The sequence below is a fragment of the Peromyscus leucopus genome, chromosome X, assembly GCF_004664715.2.
Source record: "Peromyscus leucopus breed LL Stock chromosome X, UCI_PerLeu_2.1, whole genome shotgun sequence".
Taxonomy (NCBI): domain Eukaryota; kingdom Metazoa; phylum Chordata; class Mammalia; order Rodentia; family Cricetidae; genus Peromyscus; species Peromyscus leucopus.
The window spans coordinates 76,574,739-76,601,001 of record NC_051083.1 but is presented as its reverse complement, the minus strand read 5'-3'; the positions used below and the strand labels follow the sequence as shown (position 1 = coordinate 76,601,001).

General features: G+C 36.1%; 1 pseudogene; it reads right to left on the bottom strand.

The window, feature by feature from the left end:
* Positions 1-22,230: 22,230 nt before the first annotated feature.
* On the bottom strand, positions 22,231-24,806 carry LOC114688337 (annotated as a pseudogene).
* Positions 24,807-26,263: the final 1,457 nt, after the last annotated feature.

Here is a 26,263-nt window from a genome sequence, read left to right as displayed (position 1 = left end):
AAATAGTACTCAAAGGATGAAGTGGGTCAGAACAGATGAAATGTTTAATATCTGGAAATTAGAGCTGCTGTGGTCATTTGCATAGTGTGCATTTTCTGCCTTATTTGCATGGTGCAAGCTTTCTTGTGTGATTCTACATAAAACTTCATGCATTGTATATCTCATTAACAATCAGAAATGCTAGCCCAGGGGCATGTGTTTTAGTATTTTGATATTTCACAGATTTTACCTTTAGGTACACTGTGCTTTGGTGCTTCAGCCTTCCTCTTTGACAATAGTCCTTTTCTACAATGATAATTTTCTGACCTTTTTGTAAGGCCTGTTGAACCTCATTTTCTACTTTCTTCTCCTGCCTCAATCCCAATTTGATGGTATTAAGAGATCGAATTGACTCTTACTGTTTAGGAACTCCATAGTGTTTTTGCATGATGGCTTTAGCAGATATCATTCCTTTAGTGGTGGAGAATGATGTCTTAATGTGCATGTTCTTGCCTTCGCTTACTATTCTTTATCTCTGTGGTAATAGACATTCCAAAAAATGTGAGGTAATATCATGTTTTAATTCTCAGTGTCCCATAGGTCATTTAGCTTCTATTCACCCCTCTCATTTCTTTACCTTTCCCATGCATAAAATTTTCCAATAATAAACCAGGCTTCGAGAACTTAATATTTTCCCTGTCTTTAATTGAGTCTATTGCTGAACCTTCATTTTATTCTGGGGAAACTATTTGTTGTTGTTTGTGTTGTTGTTTCTATTTGTTTCTTATTTGAGACAGGATGTCTCTATATAGGCCTGGCTGTCCTAGAACTTGGTTTGTAGATCAGGGTGGCCTCGAACTCAGAGATATGCCTGACTCTGCCTCTTCATTGCTGGGATTAAAGAGGTGTGCACCACCATTGACAGGACTGGGAACACTAATTTTGGCATCATAATTTCTTTTCTTTTCTGTTATGATTCCTATATTTTTGATATTATCAGATTTTTTTTTTTTCGAGACAGGGTTTCTCTGTGTAGCTTTGCGCCTTTCCTGGAACTCACTCAGTAGTCCAGGCTGGCCTCGAACTCACAATGATCCCCCTGGCTCTGCCTCCCGAGTGCTGGAATTAAAGGCGTGCGCCACCACCGCCCGGCTATTATCAGATTTTTTAACCTATAATGTTTTTCTGAAATTTTTCTTTAGTTCTTGGTCCACATGTCCTAAATGGGTATGAATAGCTTTTTGGGAATACTTAGGAGATGTTTTAGAATAAGGTTTTCTACTGAGCAAATGTAGTTATGCAGAATTTGTTTTGACAATTTTATTGTGTATGAGTCTTCCTGTGTGTGTGTGTGTGTATGCATGCACTTGCATTTGCATACATGTTTGTGAAAGGATTATGCCTTCTTCATTTTTTGTACATTTTCAATTTTTGAATTAATATGAGGTATTTGGAGAATGTTGCTTGTTTGTTTTGTGAATTTTTGAGAAAGGGTGTTTGTCTGCAGTTCTAGCTGTTCTGGATCTTGCTATGTAGACCAGCCTGGCCTTGGACTCACAGAGAACTATTTGCCCCCCTAGTGTTAGGATTAAAACCGAGGGCAACCATGCTCATGACAAGTTAAATAACTGAATGAATGTTCTCTTTCTCCAATTTTGGAAGACTGCCTCTGGGGCCAAAATATTCTTCAGTAAGATGTGGTTTTAATCTTAGGATGAGCTTGAAAGGCTGAATACTTTCTCTGACCCATTCAAACTTTACTGAGAATTTGTATAACATTCAAAAACCTTCCTTTTCACCATTTAAATACAGTCAATATCTTTATTGTAAGTGTTCCCTTGTTTAGGTGATATTGAAATACTGTCAAATTTTTAAATGTTGAGACCTGTGTGTGTGTGGTAGGGGTCATTAGGTAAAGTGCTTTCTGAAAATAGTAATGTAGTATGTAAAGAGCAGTTTCTAACTTTATGTTATATATATATACAGACTCATTCCTGAAACATTTTGCCTTCTGGATTTGTGATATTAGTCTCTCAGCTGATACTTGTAACATTAAAATACCAGCATCACGAGATTTTCAGAAGAACCTCAAACTTTTATCTATGACAGAAACATGATGTCATTGAACATCTTATCTTTATACAATGCCCAGCCTCAGAGATTTTGTTTCATCAACTGAAAACAGAATATGATGTTCCTTATGAATAAAACACAGATGATTTAAAATGCTTTAATTTCCCCTAAATTCTAACTTTGAGTCTTTAATTGCTCAATATCTTCACTCAAAATTTCTTGCTTCAAATATCAGGATTTCTTTATCTTCCTGTCATGTTTAAAGGTAGTATTTGTTTTTAAGGGTAATATTTGTCTTTTATCACTATTTCAGTGTCTGAACTCCAATATAAGCAGTAAAGAGATAAGTCCTCAGATGGCTGTCAAGCAGTTTAGAGCATTAGAAATAGTATTTCTTCTGTTCCTTCTAGTTCTAGTGAGGAAACAGAGATGAGCTGTGAGTTTTTATGGATTGAGACCATGCTGTACTCTGAAAGGAGTTAAAAAAAGAATGAACAAAAGCTGTAAACTTTTTTGTTTTGAATGTGGTTGCAAGTTGGGTTTCTCTCTCTCTCTCTCTCTCTCTCTCTCTCTCTCTCTCTCTCTCTCTCTCTCTCTCTCTGTGTGTGTGTTGTGTGTGTGTATGTGTGTGTTCTTGTTAATCTGTCGGTAACTCTTACCCTCATTACAACAATCCTTATCTTTAATATGTTGGTATGTTATAGGCATTTCAAGTAATCATTAACATGATCATTTCCACTTCTTTTAATATTATGAGCTATATTTTTGTACAATGATGTTATCAAGTTGATTGATATAATTACTTTGTCTTTTATTTAAAACAATTCCCTTTATCTGTTAGTGTTTTTATAGTTCCTCCAAAACTTTCATGTATTAAGATTTATTTATTATTATTCTATGTGTATGAGTGTTTTGCCTGCATGTGTGTATGTGCACCATTTGAGTATCAGGTCAGAAGAGGGTATCTCATTCCCTGGAACTAGAGTTATAGACTAGTGTGAGATGCCATATGGGTGCTGAGAATTAACCTGAGTCCACTGTAATCTCAATCAGTGCTTTTAACTACTACACAATTGCTCCAAGTCCCCAAACAGTATTTATGGTAAGCATTCTCATTGAGAATATTTTGATATCTTCATCACTGTGCTGTGGGGATTAACTTTTTATAGATCTTGCTATTCAGTTATATAAACATTGCATACTCTTTTGTAGCTTCTAGTATTTTTATTTTGTATTTGATATTTCTTTTGTCACTTGTTTTAATCTAGGGAGTTTTACTAACCCTGTAACTTATTTTGCATCTGTACTTATCCAGCTCTTTAGACCATGAATTTACTGTCATTAAAAGGATTATGTTTCTCATGATTAAAATGAGTATGAATTCTTATTCTTACATGTCATTAAAATTTTACTTTTATAATTTTCAGTATATATATATATATATATGATTTATTATCATTTTAAGAACCATTAAAAACAGGTACTATCATCATATTCAAGTGAATTTCAGTTATTTTTTTTTAAAGTTGCTGTATTTCTCAGATTTATATTTTGGCCTGTGACACCTGAATAAGTGTAGCTGAAAATGCACATCACACATCAAAGTTTAGTTAAACTGTAATCCGTGTTCCCCATATTTTTCCTCTGGTAGTAAACTCTAAAAGAAGCAAAGGTGGGCATTTTAGTGAAGAGCCCCTAGTACAGAAAAAATGATTCCCAGTTCCTCCAGTTTTATATAGTCCCCTCCATGCAATTCTTAAGTCAAGGCCTTTCCTTTAGAAACTGAGAGGAAAGCTGTATTTGGACGAGGTAAGCCTTGGATCAGCAGTTGACAAAAGAAAGAAAGAAATACAAAGAAATCCAATGGGACAAATTCAGAACAGACTTGACCTAGTTTTTTACATGCCTTTCACTAGTTTATACATTTTTAAAGGATTATAAGAAATATAAGAATAGTATGTGACAGAGAAAAGTGTGCATACCAAAATGTAAAGTATTTACTACCTATCTTTGCACAAAAAAGTTTCCTAAGCTATATCCTAGATAATCAGATAGGTTTAAGAGACTGAAAGAGGAAAGGAATGTACCTTTATGTTTGGACAGAATTCTTGGAAGAAAGCATGGAAATTACCTTGCCAAATGGTCTGATGCTCAACTTCTAGGCCTCCACTAGAACCTACATACAAATGGTACATATACATAAACTCAGACACACACACACACACACACACACACACACTAACACACACAAATAAGTAACTAAATAAACAAATAAATACATATTCTAAATTTGATATTAGAAGATAAATTCTATCGTTTCTGTGTGTGTTTAATTTTTTCTACTTCACTGTACAAGAAGATCTCATTTTATCTTATCCAGCCACCAGTTTGTGATAGAGGCTACACTATTCTCAGATTATTAAGTATTTGAATAAATGACAACAACAGATATCCCGGATCTCCTAGGTCAGACCATGAATTATCTTATCCTGTACAATCTCCTGAAACAAATTCTCCTAACAACTCAAAAATTACATGATAGGTACACAAGTAAACATTGTTGTATTTGCACATATTTATCAGTGAATAAATATTTGTATGTGTGCATATGTGTGTTTATAACTGTATATGTAAATATATACCTAATAATTGTTTTTTTGTTTTTCACTCTGGAAAGACTGACATATACAGAATTTGACATCAACAGTGATTCTATTTAGAAACTGCTTTTTTAAATGGTTTATTTAGTTTTTACATTTATGAGTCTTTCACCTGCATGGATATATTTGTACCATATGTATATAGTGTCTGTGGAAACCAGAAGAAGGTTTTGGGTCCCCTGGACCTGGGTTTACAGGCAGATAAATGAGCTGTTATGTGGGAGGTTTGAATCAAATCTGGGACTTCTGTAAGTACAACAACTGCTTTTAAACATTGGGTGCCTGCTGCTGAAGTGAGATGATTAAGAGAGAGGGATTGGGAACATCATATGTTGGATAAGCCTGATGAGTCTAGGATCATTGAGCCCTGAATTCGGATTTTCTCCAGCTCCTAGAAACCACTTTTACTAAAAATCATTGACAATGTACTCAGTTCCACAAATGGGCACAATGGAAGCCTTCATTTTACATTTTTCCTTTACTTTGCACATAGGCATGTTAATCACACAAAAAGTGCCAAATTGGAGAATTATGATACCTAACCTATCCTAAGTTTGATGGTTCAGCCTCTTTAGGCCTGAAGACACAAAGACAAGAGTAACTGAAAAATCTTACTGACACTTTTTTTAGAATGTCCTCTTCTAGGTTTCTCAAAGACAGCCTGAGTTACCTTAGATTCCAGAAAAGCAGAATCTGATAGGATAGTCCATCCCCCAATAAGACAAATTTTTAATTTATTTTATTTTACAATACTATTCAGTTCTACATAACCCATGGTGGATGAGACTGCATACTAGAGCAATGGTAATTTTCTCCTGAGAATCAATTTATCTTTACAAACAATAAAGAATTCTCCAGACCATATTGCAGAACCAGAACAGAAACAATGCAAGACCACACCTCAAAGTAGAACTGCTTAATTGTACCTATCTTTTGCTAACTCCCCAAATTCCTCTCCCTTTTAAACCTTACTGTACTAACTGTAATATTTTAACATTCTGAATAGATTTGTGTGTTTCCAGATTTGCTTTTAATTAATATACATGTGTGAGTTTTATGATGATGACTATTTACAATGATAAAGACAAAAGTGATAGTCCACTTTGTGAACTATTTACAGAGATACACAAGTTGTTATTTATGATATTTATAAAACAAATCAGGGCAAAGGAAATGAAGGAAAGTGGAAGTCAGTTAAGTTTGGAGAATACAGCCTGACTTTGGTGTGAACAAAGCTTTAACCAAGAGGGAGGGTTAAACATTGGCATAAAAGTCCTACAAGGTTGGGAAAATAAACTGAATTGAATTTCTTTTTGCAAGCAAAATTTTAGCAATGCTTCATTAAAAAAAGACTAATATTTAATTTTGCTTACAATAATGTGATTTTTGGCATAGAAAAAAGAACAATAACACAGGACTTCCTAAAAAAAATCCTTAATTTTTAATCACACTATTAGTAAAATGTATGTATTTTGAATATTTCAGAGGAATGAATGAGTCTTAAAAGACACATTTCAAACATTACAATTTCCATGAACCCCTTAACCATACATTAAAACCAGATCTGAAACATTTAGAATCTTTCATGGTAGACCACTCCTACTTTCACCATCCAAGAAGTGAACTATTAAATCTGTTTCAAATAGCAAAACTACAAAACAAAGTGTAGAGTTTCTTCGTAGTGGGTCTATGTTAATGAATTTAGTACAATCTAAAGTTCTGTCTCCACTTTTAATATCTGACATATTTCCTTGAATTCCTGTTGTATGCAAATTAGAATACTCAGATAGCTCTTTTAAGTGTAATGTACCCATTCAGGGGTATACGTTTTACTTCCCTATGGTGGTATTTTATTTGTACTGAAATGTGATTTTAATTGTATGTTAATAAATGAAGTTACCCGGGGTCAAAGCTATTAGAGCCATAGCAAGAGCGTGGTGGTGGTGGCACATGCCTTTAATCCTAGCACTTGGTAGAAGAACTAGGTAGATCTCTGTGTGGTCAATGATACAGCCAGCATTGGAGACACAAGCCTTTAATCTCAATACCATAGAAGACCTGGAGGGCTATAGAAACAGGTAGTGAGGAGGCAGTCACGTGTTTGAGTTTACAACCAATGAGAAGGCAGAACAGAAACACTATATAAAGTCAAACACACAGAAAGTAGGTCTTTTTTTCGGAGAAGAAGGACCACCGCAGGAGGAAGGGTAAGGTTTTAGCTCTGAGGTCTGACCTCTTGGCTTTCTTCTTTACATTGGTTCTGTGTTTCTTATTTAATAAAATGGTTGGTTACATCTATACTTCCCTGTCACAGATCTGCCTGGTAAGATTTGAGTCTAGAACCAGGATAAATCATGGTCCTGTATCCCACCATGGATCTCAAATCACTTTCTATCATCTTCCTCCAGGGGAATCACTGGAGCTTTTCAGATTATAAAGAATTAATTTTCATAGATAAAGATAATAAAATGATTATCACTAGGGGTGGGTAGGATATTTTTCTTCTAAGGGTAGGGAAGTGTTCTCACATTATCTGCAGCCAACATTTCTATTTGGTCTTTAAAGAAGAAAGGTGAATCTTAGAAAACAAGAATAGTTCATCTCAGCTTAACAAGATGGCAATTCCTATTATTGCCATAGAGCGTACACATTTTTATTGTTTATTAAAATGAAAACATTCATTGTTACCTAATGGCAGCTTCTCCAAATGTGTTCATATGATCCACTAGGAAAATTTTGATCTAATCTAGCAGAGCCAGCAATACATCCTAGCTGTCCACCTCAAAAGTATAGCAATTTCTAGTTATGTCTTTAATTTAATACATAAATCTTGATTGAGTTTCTTCAACTAAGAATTGTCCATTGTACTGATGACAATACAATATTTTTTCAAAATGAAAAAATGCTAATAGCAACCACTTTCATCTTATTTGCAAACTATTTACATATCATGGGGCTGGAGACAGAACTTGGGTTAAGAGGACTGGCTGTTCTCCCAGAAAACCAAGGTTCAATTCTCAGCACCCACATAGTAGTTGATGAATGTCTGTGACTCTAATTCCAGGGAATACAACATTTTCTTCTTGTCTCCACATGAACTAGGCCTGCACATGGTGCACAGACATATGGGCAGTTCAAACACCCATACACATAAAAAAAAAATCTAAATATACATTTCAAACAAATGGTGGGACTCAAATCAAACTAAAATTCAGCCTTCTATCACATTAAAATGTTCAGAGGTACAGTGTTATGCAGCACACCAAGATATCCATTCTAAGGTAACTGATAAGTTGTTATACTTGGTTCTTCTACAAGTACAAAATAGACATAAAAGCCCTAGTAGATCTCTTCAATTCTTAAAGACAATTCATTCCAGCCATTGCTACAAAACATCAAAAGTCACCAGTTTAGAGAAGATCTCAGCATAAGAGAAAGCTCGGCAGTATGTCTAGGTTTAAATACAACGTCTCAATTTCTTAGATTGTGGAATCCAATAGAAGCAATGATACCTCAACATCAGTGTCAAATATGAGTGCTCTTAGTGACCACAGTTTAACCCTCAAGATAACTAATCTCTTTTGGGAATTAAATTTTCACTTAATACTGAGTCTTAATAGATAACAAATCTTTAATTCATGGTTAACCAATCATCATGCATCCTGAAATGCCCATAATAAACTAGATGTAATAATTACTCCACAAAATATGAAAAGAAAATGTGTGTGTGTGTGTGTGTGTGTGTGTGTGTGTGTGTGTGTGTGTGTGTGTGTAGAGGCTGGTGAAGACCTTAAATACACAAGAAATTTGTATAAACAAATGTCACAAATGTTCTTTTTCTCCCTCCTGGTGAGCCATTTTTCTCTCCCAGTACACACCCATGGTGCTTTGAAAGGTCTGTGTAAGCAGTTGACAGAAGAAAAATGAACAGCCTTATTTACAGATGATGTCCTCCAATATAGTAGCACTACCCAAAAGTAGGTGATTACTTCTCTATAATGGCTTTAAGGGACCTACTTCAATGGAAGAAGAAGATAATCTTTTTTCACATTTATATATTTAATTATAAATAATTATTTATATGGAGGAGGTTGCACATATGCCATGAAAAGCACATGGAGGTCATAGACAACTGAGAATGGGTTCTCTTCTCCTACCACATATATCCTGATGAAACTGAAGTCATTAGCCTTGACACAGAATGTCTTTATCTACTTAGCATTCTTACTGTCCCAAAAAAGTAATATTTAAGAGTTGGGTCTTTTGAGCACTATTCCTAGTTATTCATTTTTCTTACAACAAAATTTTTAGAGATATAATTTTAAACACTTAAATATAGAGAGAGATTTATTATTTGACAAGTTGATTGGGAACTTGCACAAATGTAATCACACAAAGATTGACAAAGAATTATGTGATTAGATTGTTACAGTGAACCAACAGTATGAAGAAAAACCTTGATAGGAGAGGCTATTTTTTTTAGAAGTGGATACTTTTACTGATTAAAAGAAAGAGAATACATGTTGTATGGGCACCACTCAATCTGTTTTCATGTAAACCCCTGCCATTATATAATATATCCAAAAAATAAATGATTATCGTCAAAAAGATAAATGTTAGAATTTTGTATCAGTTACTTTTCTTGTTGATGTAACAAAGTGACTTACAAAACTTTAAGAAAGTATTTATTTTAGTTCACAGTTGCCAGGGAATTCCAACATGGTGAGGAAGTCACAGCAACAGGAGCTTGATGTGTCTGATCACATAGCATCTACAGTCACTAAGTAGATAGTGATGAATGCTAGTGCTCAGTTTACTTTCTCCTTTTGACACATACTGGAAATTTCAGCTCATGAGAAGCTGTCAACCACTCTTAAAGGGGTGATCTTCTTACCTCAGTTAACCTAGCATCTTGAAAATTCCTCATACACATGCTCAGAGTTGATTCTAATAAACAGCTATAGATCTTGTCAACTGGTAAGCATTACTAACCATCATCACATGCAAAACTGTAATCATCAGAAATAATTTGGCTATTGAGATAACCAAGATCACATTCTAGCATCAGAAGAAAGCATTTTCATATATTCTACAGCCAGGGACCTGGAAGCATATTTCTTCTGTCCCAGAAGGGGCAGTCTTTTGTTCTTATTGTAACAGATACTTACTCTGGAAAGAGATTACACTTCTGGGCTTATAAACTTTCGGCCATGTTTAAAATGTGAGAATTTACAGAATGTCATATCTAATAGAAATGGGGTGAGGTATGGATACCAGGAAAGAAATAACCCTATTGAACTTGAAATGACAACTGTCACTCAGCCACATTGGGACTGTTCATACTTCTACATCATAAGACAAATTAAAAATGGAGCTACAGTGTAGGGAAATCAAATATACCTCTCTAGTAGATATAAGAAAGAACAAGTCTATAATAGAAACAATTCTTTAAGGCATTTGTATAATTACAGCCAGTGGAAAACTCAGTGAATAAAATCTAAGCAAGAATATTAATGCTGTCTTAGCTAAGTTTCTTTGGCTGTGATAAAGATCATGACCGAAAGCAACTTTGTGAGGAGAGTGTTTATTTGGATTACATATCCTGAGAGACATTCCATTGGGGGAAGCCAAAATAGGAACTCAAGGCAGAACCTGAAGGCAGTAACTGAAGCATAACAATAGAAGGGTGCTGCTTACTGGCTTATTCAACTTGCTTTCTTCTATGCCCCAGGACCACTATCCATGGAGTTCACCTTTCACTGTAAGCTAGGCTCTATCACATCAAACATTAATCAAGAAAATGCCTCAGAGGCTTTCTCAAAGGTCAGTATGATAGAGTCAGTTTCTCAATCAAGGCTCTCTCTTCTCAGATGACTCAGGCTTGTTCAAGCTGACACAAACAAATAATAAATGGTCTAAACACGTTGGAGCTAAAATTTTTGTTTTTGCTACTAGATGAATATCCACAATCAGCTGAGGTATTTACTAAGAGCAAAGAATATATTATAGCTATGGCAGAAGTATTTATAAATGATCAGTTACAAAAAGAAGACTTATTTTTGAGTGTGAATGTTTTTAATACATTTTAAAGTTTATATATATATATATATATATGTTTTCTATTCATTTTATTTGCTTATCACATAAAATATATTGAGCTTGCATTATAGTGAGGTTGGTTATTTAAATTATGACATGAAAAATCCTATTTGAAAACAGTCAGTACATTTCATTGCAGATTTGAATAGAATAGATATATGTTTAACAGAACTGTAGCCTTGATAGTGTCTTTATTTGACCATTAATTTGTTAATGAGGATGAATATAGGAGCCAAGTGGACAATCCCTAAAATAGTGATGATTAATTTTATGTATCATCTTGATTGGAAATGAAGTGATCATAAAAATATTATTTCTGGGTTTATCTATAAAATAATTTGTTTATTATCTTAACATTAAAAGGGTTCTGTGAAATATATTCCCTTCTACAGTCTAGACAGATATCTTCCTATTTGCTGAAGGACTGACTAGAATACAAAATAAGAGATGACATAATTCTGTTTTTTTCCTCCTTCCCTGACTCTAACAGATCCTCTCATTTTCTCTATCTTTCATAAATTTTCTTTGCATCCTTTTTGTTGTTGTTTTTCTGTGGGCTTTGGCCCCAAATTGAATATTCTCAGCTCTATTTGAGACTAGTTGCCAGATCTCAGAAGTTCTAAGCCTCAGTAGTTATGTTAACAAATTCTTCAGAAGATCTTATGTATGTGTATTTTTACAACAATAGAACACAAAGGTAAATCTATACATTACTATATCTCATTGATTCTATTTATTTACAGATTCATGAGTTTTATTTTAATTACATTAAAAATACATTATTTTATAACACTCTTCAGATACCTTTTCCTGAATTCTAAGGTATTAAACTAAAAAAAATAATATAAGTTAGAAATGACACTTATGTGATATTTCTTTTTATAAAATAATTAAATTTATTCATCTATTTATCTATTTATTTAGTGTATGTTTGTGTGTGTATGTGTGTGCATGCATGTGAGTGTGCATGCCATGATATATGTGTAGAAATCAAAGAACAATTTGCAAAAGTTAAATTTTTTCTTCAACTGTGTACAGTCTTGAGAATCAAACTCAATGTATCTGTAACCTGAAGATTTCCTGTGTGCTGGCCAGCTGGTGGTCAGGACAAATCTCTCCCACAAGTAAACACACAGAGGTTTATATTAATTATAAATGTATTGCCATGGTTCAAGCTTTTTGCCAGCTCTTATATTTTAAGCTAGTCCATAACTATTAATTTAGGTATCACCACATTTCAGCACAAATAAAATATCACCGCATTTCCCCTTTTTTCTAATAAAAATTTTAAAAAGTTATAACTAATATTAGAAAAACTATATACAATAAGTACAAAAACTATATACAATATATACAAGCAATAAATATGTCAACAATGTCTAGTCCATTTGAATTTGACAAATTCATAAAAAATATTCCATTATCTATCCTATTTTTCTAAGTCCAAAATGCACCCAATTCACTTTCTATCCTAACTTGTATTACCAACAAAGAACCATCTTATAATGTCCTTCAAATTTATACACTTCACACCTCTTTAGTGAGTTTCTTTTCTGAACTCTAACTATCTAATCTTTAACTCCCTCATAGACCCAAGAAGGAAATAACATTACCTGGTAAGACAGGAAGTACAAACAAGCAACTTCCAAAAAAAAAAAAAAATGTGAGTTGATTGAAACAGCCAGCTGCCTAGACAGTCACTCATGACAGACTCATTTGTGAATTAAGATGTACACAAGGCCTACAGCTTGACCTCACATTTGGTGAGAGTATTTCATGTACCAGATAAAACTGATTTCCAGCAGAAGGCTGATAGAGGAGATGCCAGTCTGCTGTCCAGGTAGCAGCATGTAATGGCACACAGGTAAACATGTGGTAACATATAAATTAACAAAAATGGGCTGAGTTTAAGTTAAGCTAGTCTGTGGTAGGCCTGAGTTAATGACCTAGCAGTTTAAATTAATATAAACCTCTGTATGTTTACTTGTGTCTGAGCAGCTGCAGGACTGCGGGGCCTTGGGAGCCAGGCAGGACCAGGAAAACTTCGGCTACATTATCAGGCTTGGTGGAAAGTGTCTTTAACACAGCACCACTTCACCAGTCCTATGAGTGATATTTCTGGAAATAAATCTCATAGGTAAAGAACAAGGTACAAGTATCTATAGCATGGATATAGTGATTGTACTTACATGGAAGTAATTCTGAAGCAACATTGCAATCTTTGCTTAACCTTATTGTGCAACTCTACATTCTCTGGCACTTGCTTTTCAGTCTGTATTCATTATGTATAGGTTTAACTAATAATTCAAAATTCACTCAATCATGTACTATTTATATTTTGATTAAGTTATTATTAGATTTAATGTTTATTCTACAAAGCATGGACAGACATGAGGATTTCTTTGGAAAGCAAAAATAAGCAAATAACAACCTCTGTGTTAAAACAAATAAGCATGAACAGAAATAATAATTATATGTAATATATATATAATACATATCTTAAAATAATCTTATTGTTTGAATACACAGCCATTATTAGTTCCTTAAAGAATACAGCAGTACTGAATTATCTCTGATGCCTGGTATTTTAGGATTTTCATGTTAAATATTTATGAAGATCATCAAAACCAGAACATAAAGTAGTACCTGTGAAGTTATTTATTTCTATTTTAGGAAATTCACAAAGACTAAACAAAGCATTGCAATTAATATAGCCTTTAAAATTTTAGTACTTTCTTATTTTCCAGCTTTGATAATGTAGGGGGTTACATTTAAACACTCTATTCCTCAATTCTGACACCTGAAAGTAGTTAATGCTGTGTACTTCTCTGAGTGTAAGTTGGATTAGCAGTGATTCTCAACTTATAGGTCATGATTGTCTGTCTGTCTGTCTATCATCTCTCTCTCTCTCTCTCTCTCTCTCTCTCTCTCTTCTCTATCTATCTGTCTATCTATCTATCTATCTATCTATCTATCTATCTATCTATCTATCTATCTGTTCATCCATCAGTTTCACTAAGTAAATGAAAAATACTTAAAACTCAACAAATTCTGTTTCTGTTCAGTTAATTGTATTATGATGCTAAAGAAGACTTAGAGGAGAAAGGAGAAGAAGGAAGAATCTTGTTACAAACAACACTACAGTGGAAACTTGATGGTAACTAGTTAGTAACAGAATCAATCTTTCATACATTTTAGATTCATTTTTTGTCATGCTAGAGATTGAGGTTGAACCAGGGGTTCACACATGCTGGCCAGCACTGTACTACTGAACTGGATCTCTAGCCCCAAAATTTTTAGATTTTAATGCAAAAATTACATATATACCACTTGAACTTAGTCACTTATGACGATGATGTACTGTGTTAAAATGGATTAGATGGTATTTGGTAACAGATATGGTATATGATGTGAAAATCTCTTCTAACAAAGACAATGATAGGAAAAATTGGAATGTGGATATTGAAAAGGATACAGAAAAAAATTAATAACAAACATAATTATAACAGCAAAGACAGAAACATGACATACTAGAAATAGAGACTTAAAATGTATATTCATAAAGACTGTGAGAGCAGAGAAAGCCAGAGGTTGAGCCAATAAGCAGCATTCTTCCATAGGTTCTGCTTCACATTATTGCTTAAATTCCTGCTCTGATGTCTCTTAATGATGTGTGGTGTCCTGTAAGTAGTTAATCCAGCTGAGCCTGTCAATCACGTGGTTAGGAATCCAGTCCCCAGGAAAACTGCTTCACCAGAAGACATGCCAGGAAAGAGGGTCTAATTATCCCACTAATGATATACTGGCCAAAGTCTAAGAATGTTTTTCCTGGCATTGTGTGCTTCCTCATTCTGTGAAGCTGTCTTACCTTCCTTTGTGCCTCAGATTTGTTCTCCTACATCACCAAATACACAGCTATCTCTCTTCCTTCATGTGTCTATCAAGATTTTATGCTTGCCTGCCCAGTTGTGTTTCTTTAAAAGTCTAATAAATTTGTCATAGATTTAAAAAAGAAATGACTGAGAGAAGTTTCACTAGATAGTTCAATCCAACACATGAAATCAGAAAACCAAGAAATAGATCAAGAATATCCATATTTTTAGATGATGGTGTATACCATTAATCCCAACATTTGGGAGGCAGAAGCAGGTGGTTGTTAGTTGAAGCCACTCTTGTTTTCATAATAAATTCTAGCCTAGTCAGAACTAAATATTGAGACATTCTTTTAAAACAAACTGACAGATAGATAGATAAATAAATGATTATAAATTTTAAGTTTTTTTTATGATATGTTTCATATTGTGGGTGAAAACTACCTAAACTATTTGACAAATGTTGCCAACAATTAGTCTTCTATGTGGCAAACAAAGTAAAGTAATTTCTGCACTTACTATCACATAGTTAAGTTTTGTATAACATAAGCAAAAGTGTCTACAAAATTACAATTTAAATGCTAAAGGAAAAATAACTTTATATTCACATAGTATTTGGAAGGCTTCATAACACTGACAAAGGACCTAATTATATAATAAAATTAATTGGTCTTACATTAAGTCAGTGTAAGACAACTGAATGTAGCTTAGTGGTTAAGAGCATATACTGCTCTTTCTGAAGATCTGAATTCAGTTTCCAGCACTCATATTGGGAAAATCACAAAAAGCTGTAACTGTAAATTTAGGGGATCTGATGTCTTCCTCCGACTTCTGCAAGCACAACAGTCATGTGTATAGTCACCCACCCAGATACATGTATATACATAATTAGGAGTGAGATTTTTAAAAAGAAAACTAAAAAAATTATGATGTATAAATTTGCAAAAAAAATACCAAGGGATAATTAATTTAATAACAAAACTTTACTGGTACATTCTTTTGACAATTATTTTATTACACTCCTTTATTTATTTATTTGGGGGATGGAAGGAACATGGGAAGCAAGAGATCAAATTCTGTTCTTCAACCATGTGGGTTCTGGGGATCAGATTCAGGGCTTCAGGCTTAAACACAAATGTCTACCTATTGCAGCATCATGCTGGCCCTATGTGTATGCACTTATCAGTCATTAGAATACTAGAACTTGCTGTTGTTGTGTCTCTATTTGTTCCATATATGTTTATCCTTGGGAGAGAACTAAAAATAATGTATAAAATATATGTCCTATCATGGTCCAGGAGGGCAAACTTTACCTATTTCTATTTAAAAATCAATGCACTCTAAACACTCTGGATTCATCTGCTACTGCTCTTCTACTCCTTGCAAACATCATCAATTTTCTTTAAAAGTATTAATCACACTTTCATTACTCAGATGCCTTACCTGAATAATGCCTCAGATGCATTACTCAGATGTCTCTTTCCTGTTGTTGGAATGTTTCATAGACCTATTCTCATGAAATTCTTTATATGCTTTAAGTGTGCTGTCAATGGTACCTTATCAATGCAGCAAAACCAGGTGACTCTATTTAAACTATATTCATACTCTGTCTTCATAAGACCATGCATTTTACTTGAGTCTGGTTTTATTAATCTTTTGAGTTTGCATGCCAAGCATTAAGTTTCATTGTGGTGTTTTCATATACACAGTCATTATGCTTCATTATTATTCATTCCACTCTTTTCTGTCCATGTACCCCTGCTTCCCTCTGGCTAGTCTCCTTTATTCCCTCAAATAGTCCCTCCACTTGTTGTTTTGTCACATGAATTCCATGACCATTTATCCAACCTTAATTTTTTTCCATTTCATATACTTTAATACCAAATACAGAAAATGAGTGGGGAATGGAATGGGGCTTTTAAAACCTGACAGCATGTCACCAGTGAAATCTCCTCCAACTGGGCCACAACTTATCTCTCTTAAGTAGCCAACAACTGGGGACAACTTATTCAAATGCTTGATACTTAAGGAGGATATCTCATTCAAAGCACCATAATCAATTTTCTGTTTCTTTTTCCTCAAATTCTTGTCATGTAGTACTTGTCAAGGAAAAGTCCTGGAAAGATATGTGTCTGTAAAAGCTGCAGTGATTTGAAGTGGTTGGAATATTGCAGGCCCCAAAGTGCATTCTCTTATTTGGGCCTATCTTTTGCCTCCAGAATAGCCATTCCTGACCCACTTCTGTGTTGAAACTAACATCCTAAGAATAAATAGATAAAAGTCTATTTGGAACCTCTTACTTTACCAGACTGCTAGCTTCCACAAACCCAGAAACTAAGAATGTCATCATGTATTATGATGCCTATAAGAGAGATTCATATACTTCCATATTGCTATAATTGTATCTCTGTTGTACCCATAAATGTACTTTAAAATTGCATTAATTTCTGGAAACACTATGAAAACTTTGTAATGCTGCTTCCATGTTATAATATGGAATTTGGGGTACCTAAAATCTGTGTTACCAGACCATTGTTGCTCAAATAGTCTCTAGAAAAAACTCCTGTTCCCTTTGCATTGAGAGCTGTGTTTTGTGTCAAAATCATCATACAATCTATGTCTGTTGAATAGCTTAAAGAATATTAAAGCAAAGAGGCAATAATATATCTAAATTTCATAAATTGGAAGGCAGCAATTAATAATATTACTTAATTTGCTCACTAGATATATTAATAGTACAGTTCACATATTACATTATAATTAGTGAAATGCCACTTAAATTTTAACAGACAGATTAAGATTTTGAAGAGCTTGCAAAATATAAATTTCTGATTCTGTGCTTCTCTAATGATAGTAGTATAGATTCTTCTTGTTTAACAAAAAACTAAGAAATTCCAATACTGTGGTGATATATTGTGTTCCCCAAAATATTGTTTACCCTAATAAAGCTTATCTGAGGATCAGAGAAAAACACCAGCCACTATTGTAAACATAGAAGTCAGGCAATGGTAGCACATGCTTTTATCTTAGCATTTGGGAGGCAGAGATGCATCCAGATCTCTGTGAGTTCAACGCTCCACTGGGGAACAGAGCCAGGCATAACACCTGCCTTTAATACCAACACTAACCATAGAGGTCTGGAGGTCTGTACAGGCCGACAGAAAATGATGTATCTGGGCAGAGAGAGGAATTGAGATGCAGAATAGAAAGGCATATAGGCGTATACAGGAAGTAGGTGTCTTTGAAGACTGAGGGCTTGTAAGGTGAGGTTGGCATGGCTTTTCCTATTCCTCTGATCTCTTAGGTTTTTAACCCCAATATCTGGCTCTGTTTTTTTTTATTATTAAGACCATTTAGCAATTGATCTAACACAATACTGTTGGTTCAAATACTAGAAAAATACTTTACAGACATACTATATATAATAAAAGAAGAATGGGGCCTATCATCAGAATCTCAATGGCTTATACTGAATGAAATGAACAAGTTAACTGAAGACCTGCTCAGAAAAACATAGAATCAATAGAATCAAGACAACAGGAAGAGTGGGAGACAATGTTTTCAGAATGTATAAGGTAATCGAACACCTTAATTACCAAAAGAATTATCTAATAAAATGTGTATACCTTCAAATTAGATAGGCAAATGTCTGACAAGGGTATAAAAACTGATCTATTATCAAAAGAAATTGAAGATAAATTGCTAACTTATAGAAAATAAAAAGTGTTGTACATTGTTGCTAAGAATATCAACTAATATAATCATTTTGGAAAACAATACAGAGGAACTTCAAAAAACACACTAAAAGTGGAAATATCATTTGATCCAGCAATTATACTACTGTATGTGCATTCAGTGTCCTGGAACTCTCAGCAATCTCATTTTTAATGCAGTGCTATCCACAGTAGTTAAGACTGTGCTTTATATTAATTTATGAGTAGATAAATAATAGGTGATACTATCTTGGCTGGAGGCCAGAAATGTTAGAAGTGTTTGGGGCTGTGCTCTTTGGCCTGGTTTTCAAATAGTTATTCCAGGTTTCAGAGAGTAGGAAAGCTAAAGCAGTCTCAGGCCATTAAAGTTTTGGACTCCATCTGCCATTTTCCTGTTATCACTAGAAATATAAAATCCAGCTTTGCAATTCTTTGGGATTTAAATTATCAAAAAATGAAAGTACTTGAATTTTGTTCTAAGTACCATTTCTAGCCCTGGTTGAGGACCTGGGATCCCAAGTCACTCAAAAAGCAAGATAGAATGAATGAAGTTTCCTCTGGTGAGTTAATGGATGTTTCCTTCCCAGAAGCTTCTTATCAGAAGAGATGCTTATAGTTTGTTACCTCATGCAATATTGTGAACCACTACAATGCAGCCTGACTGCCTTTCTAAGGGCATGAAGTCCTAACATTTCCTCTATCGTATCTTCACTTCTTTCAAGATACTGTTGTGGATATTGCTCTGTATAAATAAAATGCTGATTGGCCAGTAGCCAGGCAGGAAGTATAGGTGGGACAAGCAGAGAAAAGAATCCTGGGAACAGGAAGGCTGAGTCAGAAGATGCTGCCAGCCTCCGCCAAGAGTACAATCATGTAAGATACTGGTAAGCCACAAGCCATGTGGCAAGGTATAGATTTATAGAAATGGGTTAATTTAAGATAGAAGAACTAGATAACAAGAAGCCTGCCATAGCTATACAGTTTGTAAACAATATAAGTCTCTGCGTGTTTACTTGTTTGGGTCTGAGTGGCTGCCGGACTGGTGAGTGAGAGAGATTTGTCCTGACTGTCGGACAGGCAGGACTGAAGAAAACTTCAGCTACACTAGCTAAAAGTTATATCTGCTTTTCCTGTTACTCTGGGCTATTTTACTCTTCCTCTGAAGCACTTTGTCTTGTTGCCATCTGGCTGCTTGCCAACTTTCATTGCAAAAGACATTTCTCTCTTCTTTGTTTCCATTTCCCTTTTGACAGCTGCTAAGATTTACAGCTTGCCTACCCTATTGTTTTTCTCTTAAACTCTAGAAAATTTTTCTGGCATTTCAAAGAAAAGAAGAGATGCTACGTACACACGTTGTGTAGTCACACACATATACAAGGTAACAGCCTAGTAAGATACAGAAAAGGATGAATCCAATCCTTTAAAACAACATTGATCAACTCAGCAGATATTTTGCTAAGAAAAATATGTCTGACATATAACATAAAATAACTATATTCTCAGTCATATATGGAAACTAAAAATTGGTCTCATAGAATTAAAGGGGAATTTTGGTTTCAGATGCTGAGAAGGATAGTTGGAAGACTGCTAATAACAGGTTCGTGAATGAGTACAAAATTAGGTAACATAGTGAGTAACATGCTGTTACATAGTACTGTTTACTATGTGAGACAATAATTAACTACACAATTCAAAATAGCTAATAAAGATTTAAGTACTCAATGACAAAAGGAAATTTAAATGTTTGAGATAATTGACATGTTATTTATACTAATTTGATCATAATATATTTTTTGTCTTAGTTACCATTACATTTCAACTTGATACCCCTAGATCACATGGGAGAAAATCAAGTAAGTAGTTTTTTATCATTTTGGCCTATGGGAATGTCTCCAGGGAACCATACTGATTGATAATTGATGTGGAAGAGCCCATTCTGCTGTTGGAGGTTCCATTTCCTGGGAAGGTGGTCTTGAATTGTATGAGAAAACTAAGTATGAGCCAGTGAGCTACCAAGAAATCAAACCAGTAAGCATCATTCATCCGCAGAGGTTTCTGCTCCAAGTTCCTCCTGCCCTTAGGACCTTCAATGATGGATTGTGTAAGACAAATATAGCCTTTCATCCCAAAGCTGCTTTTTTTTCAACTTTAAAGACTGGATTTATTTGGAGAAAAACAAAAAACCTCAACCCAAAGGATGGGATTTTACATCTCAAGACATCTCCCAAGTAATGTCTACAGATTAAAATTATTTTCATAGAAGATTATTTTTGTACAAATTTTACATGTATTCAGGAGCGGGACATAAGTCAACTCCTGCTTTTATTTTAACAGAGGAGCAAAAGAGGAGAGTAGGACAGAACAGCTTTCTTCTGGTGCAACTATCTGGAAGGGAAATATACATGAAGACCTTTTCATTGTCTACAACCAACGGTTTTAAAAAACCCATTCAACCGTGGGTCTCTCTCTAAAAGTCCACTTTTTTGCTACTAGCCAATCAAGTCCACAGGGCAAGCGACTTGCTATGCCCACTGCTGCAGCACAACAAACCAGCACTCCTGCACAACAGGCCTAGGGCTTGCACATTAAGAACAAGGTCTCCTCTGCCTGCAGGTACCTGCTGTCCCACAACAAGGAAACTTGCCCACTTTGGAGCTGACCCCTACACAAAGGTGCAGATCAAAGCAGACAGGTCATCCTACTGTGCAAGAGAAGCCAGGACCTTATTTAATAGTTCTTTGCATTATCCTTTATTCTTGAGGGAAGTCAAGAAACCAACCCCCTCTAAGCAGAAAACCACAGTCTAGGTCACATTACAAACCCAAGCACTAACGTGGGGTTCCAGGGAAAGAAAAGGATAGAAACACCCCCAATCCAGGCTGAAAACGTTTAACTCAACTCTCCCCATTTACATACCCCTATTCACCACCCAAGTCCCTCAACTGAAATACTCTGACCTCCAAGGGGGCAAAAGCAGCAGGAGCAGACAAGGGCAGGAATCAACAATACCACAGAGCCTCAGGCCACAGCTTCTGGTGACCACGATAAAATTCCTGTGAGAGCAGGGACTGTTTTTGGACGGCTGACAGTGTCATCAAGAACATGAGACAACCAGAGTGACAAGGTTTTGAAAGAATGTGGATATATTCGAACCTTAGAAAGGACAGATTTTAGAAGATGAATTTCCCACACCTGCTATGTGCTTCCTCATCAGGGAAACGATCCTTCTATTCATGTGTTTATAGGAGGTCATGCAATTTCCCTTACTACCTGGTATAAAATAACTGATCACTCCCTCAAAGCTTTTCAAACCATGATTGAGTTTCCCATTCATTTTGGTCCCCAAGCAGTACTACACGTTAGTGACCTGTAGACTCACTCCCAATTACCCTCTTGGGGGGTAAAAAAAAAAAATTCCCCCTAGGCTGGCCCCAGTTAAGTCAGAATTAAAGTAGAAGGACTGGCAGCCTCTGGGAGACTAAAAGAACTTGAGAGATTAAATCTACCTTTCTAAGGATGGGAAATTTATTCAGATGAGTTTTGGGAATTCATAGGTACCACCACAGGATAAGAATTAAAAGGTAGACATCGCACTCTTCCTTGTACCTTTCTCTATTGCCTCACTGTCAGGACATTTCTGCTGAATGGAGCCCCAGGCACTAGTCACACAGGTAGCCCCCTGGTATCATCAGAACACATCACAACTTCCCCATTCAAAAGCAGTAGCCACATCTCTGGCTGCAGTGGTGATTCTCCAGTTACTTCAATACTTTAAAAGGCTGCAGCAGCATGCAAAACAATTTCATCTCATTAAAAAAAAAGTTAAGAAAGGTCTTCAGGAGATGGTGAGTTTTGTTTTTTCTTGTCTGGAAAGAGGTTTGATTTGTTCTTGAATGTTCCGGGGTGGAGACTAGAAGAAAGCACAGCACGTGGAGGTCTACTCAGTGTGGTCGTCTCCCTCATTCTCATCTTCACCATCTACGGAGAGAGCAGCATACTTGCTTGCAGAACTGAACTTAGAGGCTGGATTCTCCTCAGATTTCGTTGGCTCAGGTGCAGATCTGGAGTCTTGATCTTTTTTGCCATCTTTCCTATCCAACTCCTTCTAGTGATCATTGTTCCCTCCTTCTCCAGGACCACAACTGGAGTTCCCAGTTAGGCCTTTTGGGACACTCATCCCATCTATTTTACTTTCATCTTTCCTTGATGGTCCATCCTCAGAGGGCTGAGTTGAAGCCACCTTCCCTCCACCACTTGTAGGGGACTGCTGCTCTGTGTCTGAGATCGAGCAGGAGGGTTTAGAGCCTTGCTTCCCCCACGCATTCTCCTTTGGTGGAGGGGCTGGCATTGCCTTTAGAGGCTGATCAGGTTTAGTAGGTTTGGAGGTTGGAGAGTGACAGTCTTCTTCTTTATTGAGAGTTTCATTTTCCAGGGACTTCTCACTCTCTCTCCTTCATGGATTTCTGCCAGATGTGGCTGAGGCCCCAGCCTGCGATGACTCACTTCCTGTCCTCGACTGTTCTCTTTCCTGAGTTTCTTCACTTCGCCAACTTGGGTGTCTCTCCTGTGGCTGGACGGTCTAGTTTTGGCTCATCCAGCTGCCGCTGCAACTTCTCCTGATCCTTCTGTAATCGTTCCTCAACTTCTCCTTCTCTAGCAGCCGTGTCCACAGGTTTTGCCCCTCCAAAAATAGAAGCCACTCAACTGGACTTGGAGGTGCTAGCAGAGGAATCATCTTCCTTAGGAGTACTCCGAGGCTTTAGATTCAGTTTGGGTCTTTGAGGGGTCCTCTGTCATCACGCCTATAATCGTCCCTAGGGTAATCATCCCTGGAGCTCCATGATTGATCGTCCCTTCTGTCATGCTGGTCTTCATAGCAGTCCCCACCTCCTCTGTAGTCATCATCCCTATGGTACCTACTACCAAATGCTCTCCTGCCCCTGCTTATCCGGGAGTCATAGCCTCGGTCATAGTCTCTGCTGCCTTGGTCATCATATTGATCCCAGCCCCATAGTGGTACATATCTCAGTGTGGGCCGTCCCGGTACCCATCCCGGTATCTGTCCTGGTACTGGTCTGAATCGTAACGATTTCGATACTTGTTTCCAAAGCTATCGTCACCTCTTCTAGGCGGCTAGTCATCAAAGCTGTCGGTGGCGGGACGGGCCCTCCAGTCTGTGAATGTTTTGCCAGAATCCCGATGTCTGTCTCAACCAAAAGAATGATCATCCCAGTCTTTATCCTGTGCTTGATTAGCAACGTCCATTGGAATTCTCCTGTTACCTAGAGACTCTTCATTGAGACTCAGAGCACTGAGCAGAGAATCCAGGTCCTCAAACTCCGCATAGCCAAAGCCTTTCAACCTGTCTGGATTGCTGTTTTCACATGGTAAGCATACAGCGCTGATATTTAGTCCTCTAAAGAATTCCTTAATAGAGTCTTCTGTCACATCATAGGGCAGGTTCCCTAGAAAAGCACTGTAGGGTGGCAATTTGGGAAGACGGCTCTGGTTGATATTGGGTTCCTGAACAGCCTGTGGAGTGGTAGGAAAAATGGATTGGTCATTTGGAGGTGCCCTGTACACATCATCATCGTTACTGTGCCAGGTTGTTGACACATCTCCTTCCAGATCATCTGTTCCCTCAGCTGGGCTGCGGACATAGGTGCTTCCTCCACCAGTACCACCATCCTCAGTCAGAAAGGTTGTTAGGGAGATGGTCTTCCTCATCTTAGTCTTTTTTTTTTTTTTTTTTTTTTTTTGCCGAGGCCGCCATGTTAGGAGAAGGAGAGAGAACAAAAAGGACACAGATATCCCAAGCTGCTTTTAGTTAAAGTGTTTTATCACCGTAACACAATGAAACTGGAACAGAATATATATATATATATATATATATATATATATATATATATATATATATATGTATGTATCTGTGTGTGTATACAAAATATCACACCATACCATTAAGTATGTACACTATTCTGATTGACTAATATTATATAATACAATCCTTCTTAAGAAGACATTCAGAATTAATTAATTTATGTCACTGTCAAAACCAAAGCCTAACACAAAAAACTTAATATGTGGAAGAATCATAAAAATAGGAAAGGAACTTTGAAAATTAAATTAGTATTTGGAATTGTCAATTTGTCAGGGGATTTATTTGAGAAGAAGCATTCAGAAGTTTAGGTAGAATAATTCATCCTGTATTTTAACCTTGGTGATTGATGAATATTCACTTATTTTGCTTTATAAAATGATTTTTTAGTTTATGTGTTTATGGGGGCATTTACATGTGAGTGCAGGTACCCACTGAATCCAGAGGCAATGGGTATCTCTACAGCGGAGTAACAGGCAATTCTGAGATACCTAATGTAGGTTCTGGGAAGTAAGCATGAATCCTCTGCCATAGTGTTATACTGAGTTCCACTGAGCCATTTCTTCATACTCCTCACTAGTATTTCTTAAAGTTGTCAGAAGTCATGAACACTCTTGTATTTAGGAGCTGTTTCACAAAGAAAAGAGGAAGCAACAGTAGGATAAAGTGTCAAAAATAATTAAGAGGACAGTCAATGCACAGACAATTCCTGTGTGTTATTTGCTTCAAATGTTTACCACACTTGACACACACTAGTGCCACAGAGAGAAATTAGCTCTTGGTCTATTGGAAACAGAAACTTTACACACAAATATACGCATATAAATGTGCATGCGCATGGACAAACACACACACACACACACACACACACACACATACACACACACGCCAGCAATTCTGTATCCTATCCAACAAACATTACACGGGCTTGGGATTTCTCAGGAGAATAATGGGCAGCTTTTCCTTTGAGATTTTTCCTTGTAAACCACCATTGACTGCTTGTATGTCTGATTTAAGTGCTTTCAGCCATGGTTGCTGTAGGCAGTTTGAATATTTTGTAGATTATATTCAGAAGAACAATCTTAGAGAAAGTACCTAGTTTAAAAAAAAATCTGCTTGTAATACTAATATATTAAAAGTTCCCAGGCTTTAATATCCTCTGCATGTTTCATGATCTGGCTTTCCAGGGCTCCTTGGGGCTTTTAGAAACATTTGCTGTCAGAACTGCCATTTAAAGGACCTCTTGGGAATTTCACAAACAGGAGAAATTGGCATAGATGAACAGTACTAAACTCCTGAAGTTATTTCTTTAACTTAAACCATTTTAACATATAAATTCTGTCATAAAAGAAATTTGACTATCTGTTTCCAAATGTTACATTACTTGTACTCTAATGGGGTAACTTGAGTGTTCATAGAATTTTCAATTCAAGAAAATTTTTCTTGGTATTGTGTATAATATTTAGACGGGTGCTAAATGCTTGATTGGCTTTTATAAAAGACTCAACAATAAAATGGATCCTTTCAGTGTATGAAAGTGATTAAGTATGGTGCTTAAAAAAATGTGTGGTTTACTGGTTGTGTAATTCATGCAGAAAGAGGGGAATAAACTGTGGACCAACAACTTTGGAGTCTCCATGGGACTGGCTAGGCCATTTGCATAGGCAAAACACTTGTGCAGCTTGACCTGCATAAGGGCCCCCCTAGCAGTGGAATTAGGATCCATCCTGGTGCATGAGCAGGCTTTTTGGAGCCCAGTACCTATGGTGGGACATCTTACATAACCTTAGTGCAGAGAATAGGGGATTGGACCTGCCTCAAATGAATGTACCAGGCTCTGCTGGCTACCCATGAGAACGCTTGCCTTGGAGGAAGTGGAAATGGGGGGGTGGATTGGGGAGGAAGCCTGGGGGGTGGGCAGAAGAAGGGAGGAAAGGGGTATCTGTGGTTGGTATGTAAAATTAATAGAAAATTTATTAATAATAGAAA